This window comes from Manis javanica, chromosome 2 (assembly GCF_040802235.1).
Source record: "Manis javanica isolate MJ-LG chromosome 2, MJ_LKY, whole genome shotgun sequence".
Taxonomy (NCBI): domain Eukaryota; kingdom Metazoa; phylum Chordata; class Mammalia; order Pholidota; family Manidae; genus Manis; species Manis javanica.
Window position 1 is genome coordinate 89,475,460 of NC_133157.1, and position 7,479 is coordinate 89,482,938.

Below are 7,479 nucleotides of genomic sequence, written 5' to 3' on the forward strand. Positions count from 1 at the left end.
TCAAATGACAAGATTTCATTCATGTTTATGGCTGAGTAATAATCAATTGTGTATATGTATATACACCATATTTTCTTTACTTATTCATTTATTGATGGACACTTAAGTAAGTTGCTTCCATATCTGGCTATTATAAATAACACTGCAATAAACATTGGAGTGCCCATATCTATTTGAATTAGTGTTTTTGTTTTCCTTGGGTAAATACCCATAAATGATGTTACTGGGTCATATGGTATTTCTATTTTTCATTTTTGAGGAACATCCATATTGTTTGCAATAATTGCTGCAACAATTTACATTCTTACCACCAGTGCATGAGGGTTCCCTTTTCTCTACATCTTTGCCAACACTTGTCATTTCTTGTCATGTTGATTATTTATTATTGATTTCTAATTTTATTCCATTGCGATCAGAAAAGATGCTTTGTATGCCTTCAATCAGCATTTTCAAATTTATGGAGACTTATTTTGTGGCCTCAGCTAAACTCCATCTTGGACAATGTTCCATGTGCACTTTAAAAGTCTGTGTATTCTGATCTTGTTGAGTGGAGTATTCTGTACATGTGTATTAGAACCAATTGGTCTATGGTATTGTTCTCTCTTTTTCTTTATTGAACTTCTGTGTCATTTTTCTATCCATTACAGCAAATGGAATGCCAAAGCCCCCTATTATTTTGAGGGAGCTATCTTTTTCATCTTCTCCCCTGCTTTCTTCTGGAAAATCTTTTCCCATCCTTTCGCTTTTAACCTATATGTGGGTCTTTTGTAGAAAGCGTATAGTTGAGTCCTGTTTTACTGACCATTCTGCCATCTATGTTTTCTAATTTGGGAGATTTCATCCATATACATTTAAAATAATTACTGATAATATAGGACTTACTATTGCCATTTTCTTATTTGCTTTGTGTGTGTCTTATAGACTTTTTGTTCTTCACTTTCTCCTCACTGCCTTCCTTTTTTAAGATGACTTATTGAAATGATACATTTTTATTTCCTTGTCATTTCCTTTTGTGTATATTTTGTAGACATTTTGTTTGTGGTTACCATGGGAATTACATATAACTTCCTAGAAGTATAACAACATATATCAAACATAACAACTTAACTTCAATCACACACAAAACTCTCCTTTACAGCTCTACCTCACCTCTTTACATTATTGATGTCACGAATTATGTCTATTGCACCCGCTAACATAGATTTATATTTAGTTTTTATGCTTTTGTCTTTTAAATTGTATAAAGGAATCAAAAGTGGAGCTAAGAACCATTATTGTAATAATACTGTTTTTTGTCTTTGTCCAAGTCTTTATCTTTACCGGAGACCCTTATATTTTCATATGGCTTTGAGTTACAGTCTAGCATCCTTTCATTTCAACTTGAAAGTCTGCCTTGAGGACTTGGTGTAAGGCAGGTCATATGGAAATGAACTCGCTCAGCTTTAGGTCATCTGGGAATGTTTTAATTTCCTCCTCATTTTAGAAGGATGCTTTTGATGGATATAGAATTTCTTTTTTAACAGTTGTTTTCTGTCAGCTCTTTTTTACTGCCTCTGGACTGCAAGATTTTTGCTGAGAAATCTATTGATGATCTTACTGAGGATTCCTCATGTGCAGTAAATTGCTTTTTTCTTGCCATATTCAAGATTCTCTCTTTGTCTTTGACTTTTTAGCTTAATTACAATTTTTCTCAGTGCAAGTCTTCTTGGATTTATCTCACTTAGAATTTGTTATACTTCCTATATTTGTGTATTCATAAATTGCCTCAAATTGAGAAATTTTGGTCATTATTTCATTAAATAATCTCTGTGCTCCCTTCTCTCTTTCTGCCTCTCTCTTCCTATTGGACTCCTCTAACGCATATATTGATCTATATAGTGGTGCCTCATAAGTCCATTAGTCTTGTTTCACTTTTCTTCTCTCTCTGTTTTTTTTTACTCTTCACACTTGAAAACTTAAAATGACCTCTCTTTGGGTTTGCTAATTCTTTCTCTTGCCTGTTTGTTGTTGAAGCTCTTTAATGAGTTTTTCAATTCTGTAATTGTAATTTTCAGTTCCAGTATTTGTTTGGCTCTTTTTCAAAAGTAATTTTGATCTCGTTAATATTCTTATTTTGTTCATATGCCATTTTTTTGATTTCCTTTAGTTCTTTGCCCATGTTCTAGTTTAGCTCTGTGAGCATTTTTAAAGTAGTAGTTTTAAAGTCTTTGTTTAGTAAATCCAAAGTCTGCATTTCTTTAGGGCCCATTTCTGGAGATTGATTTTATTCCTCTGGATAGGTCATATTTCTCCATTTCTTTGCATGCTTTATGAACTTTTGTTGAAAATTGGGCATTTGAAAGAACACACACCTCTTCCAGTATTTAAAGACTGTCTCTTTGCAGGATAAGGCTTCTACTAATCAGCCTGGCATGAAGGCTCACATCTTCTCAGGACTTTTCTGGGTATACATCTTCCCTGGAACTGTGCTTATGCTTTTTCTGGATTCTCCCATATATATGACTGCTTTTAAATGTCTTTGTTCCCCTAAGACTCACCCCTTCTTCTTCCCATGGTTTAAGATGCTCTGTTGTGTTCCTCTAGCTATAACCTCTTGCTCCCTGGCATCCATGCATCTATAGTCTCCCTGCAGTTCTTAAGCACTGTGACACCAGCTATAGATTTCATACTCCTCCAACCTGATATAGGAACTTTGTCACTATAGGTGAGGAACATCTTTTCCTTCTACACTTCTAGGTTCTGTGGCTGGTCTAAGAATTAAATTGGTATAAGACAGATAAATGGAGATAAAACAGTTTTAACTATGTATGTGTGCCCATTAGTTTCACAAAAATATGAGAATGTGGAGGCCAGATAATTGAGACTTATATACAATACTGAGGTAAGGAAACAGTAGGGGTTTGGAGATTCTGCATTGGTTGTAAGCAATTATGGGAGGATAAGGAAAGGAAATATATTGTAAATAAGTGTTGTCTTGTTATGTACATAAGATTCTTTCAGGAAAAAGTAATCTGTAGGAACTGCTGTCCTCCTGGTTCTAAATGAAATTTCCTTTTTAAGTGTAGATTTCCTTTATAAAAGAGGGAACTTAAACTTTACTTCATGTGGGTAGTGGGGAGGTAAATAATTTTTCCTGAGTCTGCTGGTTCTTGATCACCTTCATCTCAAAACAATACATGTGCTGAAGTGGCATATTTTGTGGTGACATGGTCTGAACCTCTTCACCAATATTCCCCTGTGATATCCGAGTCAAGCAAGACAAACTTTGTCCTCCAGGCAGTTCCTGGGCAAGCTAGAACATTTCAACCAAGTTCTGTTCTCTTCCTTTGGTCCCAAGGGAGGTTTTAGGAAACGGGTGGCTTCCTCTGGACCATGCTGTGCTGGGGAGGGGATAGAGCCAGATCAAGCACTAACATGACATTTCCCGCTGTTCTGAGTGTGGCTTTTTTATTGATTAGGCATTTTCTTGGTTCCTCCAGATCCCTGACTGATTTCTAGAGCTCCTCAGAGTTTCACCTTCACACAATCTGATGTCATTTACTTAAGGTTTCCATGGGGCAACCAGGGTCTGGAGCTCCCCAATTTGACATCTTGCTTGAGTCTTTTCACTCCTGTATATTTTTAATTGGTTTAGAGCTTGGGTGGGGAAGGGGTAGCGTTTGTGCTCTTCTTCCTCAATTTTCTTGTAACCTAACATTCATGGTGCCTACATTCACTCAACTTACAGGCTAAAGGGGAAGTCGAAATGAAGAAGTCTACACACAACTAATTAACTGGCAGAAAATGGAGGGGGACTCAGAGCTAGACTGTAAAAGAAGCAAAATCGAGGGGCTGGGTTATGGGAGGAGTTGTAGTCTGCTGGGGCTTCTGTAACCAGAGACCACAGGCTGGGGACACAAAGAAAGAGAAATGTGCTGCCTTGCAATTCTGAAGGCCAGGATTCCAGAAACTAGAATACATAATTCTGGAGGTTTCAAAGCTGTTATCAGAGCCAGGCTCCTCTGAAACCTTGGGGAGAGTCCTTCCTTGCCTCTTGTTTCTGTTTGCTGGCAATCGTGGCTTGCCTTGACTTCTGGAGGCATCACCCAATCTGCCTCTGGCATCACACAGTTGTCTTCTCTGTGAATCTATTGTCCTCTTGCTATTAGGGCACCTATCATGTTAAATAACAGCATACCCTACCCCAATATGAGCTCCTCTTAACCAGTTATTTCTGCAACAAACCTGTTTCCAATTAAGGTCACATTTGGAGTTACTAGTGGTTAGTCCTTCACATATCTTCTTGGGGGATACAATGTAGTCCATAGTGTAAGGTAAACAGAACCAGACCAGGCAAGTGGCAACAAAGGAGCCAAAAAAATTTTATTAGCACAATCCTGGGAGAGGTTCACTGGTCCACGGGCCAGGGAAGTCACGCCCAGAAGGAGGGGTGACAGGCTTAACAAGGGAGCTGGGAGAGCCCTGAGGGTATTATAAACAGAACTAATTGACCACTGTGGGTGTCGTAATCACCAATGATTGGTCATGCTGGGTTGCTGGGGGAAGAATACTGTGAGGTGTGTTCTAAGCAGAACCTGAGGCTAGGGACCTTCCGTTGAATCACCTGAGTGACATTCGTGGTTCTCTTCCTTATTTGGCTCCAGTTGGGTTCTTCCAGTGAGACCCGTCCCTTCCTCCGGTACCTCCAGTACCTCCAGTCTTACACATAGCTGGAGCTGATGTAAGTTTAATCAGGGTGGTCAAGAAAGGCCTGTCTGTGGGCAACACCTTTAGGTGTGTATTTGAGACAAAGAACGCAGTGGAATGGCTATGGCCAGGGTTGCTCAGTATGCAGAGCAGCCTTCCTGGGAGGTAGGCCTTCGCGCTTTTGGGGAATTCAAAGTCCACTTTGTCTGGCACCGGAGAGCAGCAGAAAGAGGGCCAAGATGAAGTCAGAGACATAGCACACGGCAAGTTCATGGGAGCCTTGTGAACCAGCACAAGGGCTTGATTCTGAAAGCTCAGGAATGCTTCTCTGGGGTATCCCCGCTTTGTGCCTCCCAGCTGCTTGGGGCATAGGCTGGAGATCACAGGTGTACACGAGGGGAGACAGCTTAGAAGCTCAGACTCATTCAGGGATATCTTCTATCTTTCTGATTCTTCAGAGATAACAAGAGTGAGAGAGACAGAAAACCTGCTTCTCCCACCTTATGTAGATAGAAAGAGAAGAAACAAGGATGTGGAAGAGACAGAGCCTCAGGAGGAAGGTGACCAAGCTTGGGAGGACTTGCCCCCTGAGGACATGGTGTGGCCGTGTGAGTGGTTGGAAAAGGGATCCTGGACGCCAAAATCTTGGTGTCCTGCAATTTTTCACAATGCCGTGGAGCAGGATACAGCCTTCTATGGGATGGCTGGGATGTGACAGAGAAAAAAGTCATTGGGGATAAGGAGACCATGGAAATAAATAAGAGAGCAGAGATTGGGGTGAATATTTCAGGTGTCACTGGGCCCAGGTGAACTGGAATACCATCGGACCCGAAGCATGGAAGGTGGTGGATGACCCAAAGGATGGCACGATAAGGGAAGAGGATGACTTAGTTCAAAGGGAGGCAGGCTTTTGAAGCCAGAGGGGGAAGATAAGGCTCAGAAGAGACAATGCACTGAGATCAGGGTGATAATGGGGCATGAGAGGAAATCTATCTCTGGGAAGATGAGATGCTGCAGAGAAGCGGGGGCCAGCGTCGGCTCTTCATTAGGGCAAGAGTGTGGTGGACTCTCCCACACAGTAACTGAGGAATTAGAGACACTTGGTGAATATGGCACAGGTGTCTATAGGTACAGTGAGGGTTTGTGGAGGAAGGCAGGCGAGGGATTTGATGGGCTGGATCCATCCAAGAGGTGTGCAGAGCACAGTGTGTACACACAGTAGCATTTTATGGATATAATCATTTGTATGTGTTTGCTAATATTTCAGCAGACCAAGAGAACTAGGTCAACCTTAGATAAGGCAGGGATGAGAAACTCTGAGATTTCAGAGAACAGATGTCAGCGTTAGCATCTGTGTAGCCTGGGAAGCTGAAAAGATTAAGAACATTTAGCAAGCATGGTGCCTTGTTCTCATTGGGGCACACATGGTATCAAGGGGGAGGGGAGAAGAGAGGCAAAGCCTCCTAAGATTTAAAGTCACCTCATACAGTTGGATAGACCCTGAAGAAATTATTTAAAATACAGAATCAAGATTAAAACCAATGGGATAACAAAGAACCTTTATGCCTCAGATTCTTCATTCACAGGAAATTGGTGCCATTCTTTGCAAATAATCCCTGGCTACTAAGGTGGGTGCTGGGGTCGCTGCCACGTCCATGCTCGGGGCTGAAGCTCTTCATCTTGGTGGCTGGGTGGTTGCTGTTAAAGGCTCTCGGCTGCCTCCTTTCCTGGGAATTGCCCTCCAAGAGGACCTTGGGGGAGGACAGCACACAACAGCGACTCATGTGCAGGTGGCTCTCAAAGTGGGTCAGCTCTGAGGAGCCAAGCCAACTTCAGAGCTCTTATTTTGAGGCAAGTGAATTTGTGGTAAAAAGGCAAAGAAAAACTGCATTTACTTCCTCTTGTGAGAAACACACTCACTGGTCCAAATTGAATTAAGTGGACACAGAGACAGAAGAGTGGAGCGAGGCTTTAATGAAGGTCTTGCACGGGTGCCTGGTGGGCAGGCACACCTGAGGCGATTGGCGCCAGTAATTTACCTCCTAGTACGCGAGTCCCTTCCCTGGTTACTCATTGGCTGAGTACTACAGGGTTCACATTCTTTCCCTGAGGGCGCCTAGGCCAGTTATATCTTTCCTTTACATTTGTCTTAATCTTATTGGTAGGTTTAAAAAAACTCCCAACAGGTATAGCCAGGCCCTTATCAATTCCCACCGCCCTCTCAGCCTGAGCAGCTTCCACCACGTGGCCCTTTGTTAATATCTTACTGTTAAAATGTTTTAAACCTCCTGGTGGGAATAAATCACATTTAGGTTTTATGCTGTTTTCTAACACTCTCTATTGTGAGAAGCCTTTATTTCCTTGGACGTGAACTTCCCTTTCTCCAAGCTGATGTGCAAATCTTACTGCATTTCAGAACTGAGACCTTAGTTGGAGGATCTAGTCTGTCCAGGTAAAGGTGGAGTGATTCCATGGGGAGAACATGGAGGCAGGAGCTTGAGCTGAAGAGGGCCAGCCCTGGAGGTGCGCATCCTGCCTGCTGATCAGACTGCTGGTAGATGGGGTGTCCTGGGCCATGGCATCCCATACTCCACCTTATGAGGGATGGCTGCATGGACAGGTTCTAGAGGGTGTGATGCTAGGAGAATCTGCAGGACCAGAAATATCTGGGGGAGGGTGGTGTACTGCTCCCCTGAGCACATCCTGCCAAGATGGTACCCTTTCAGAAAGTTTTAAGGTGATATGTTGATGTGGCATTTGTTAAAAGTATAATAAAAAACAAAGTTTAGTGCA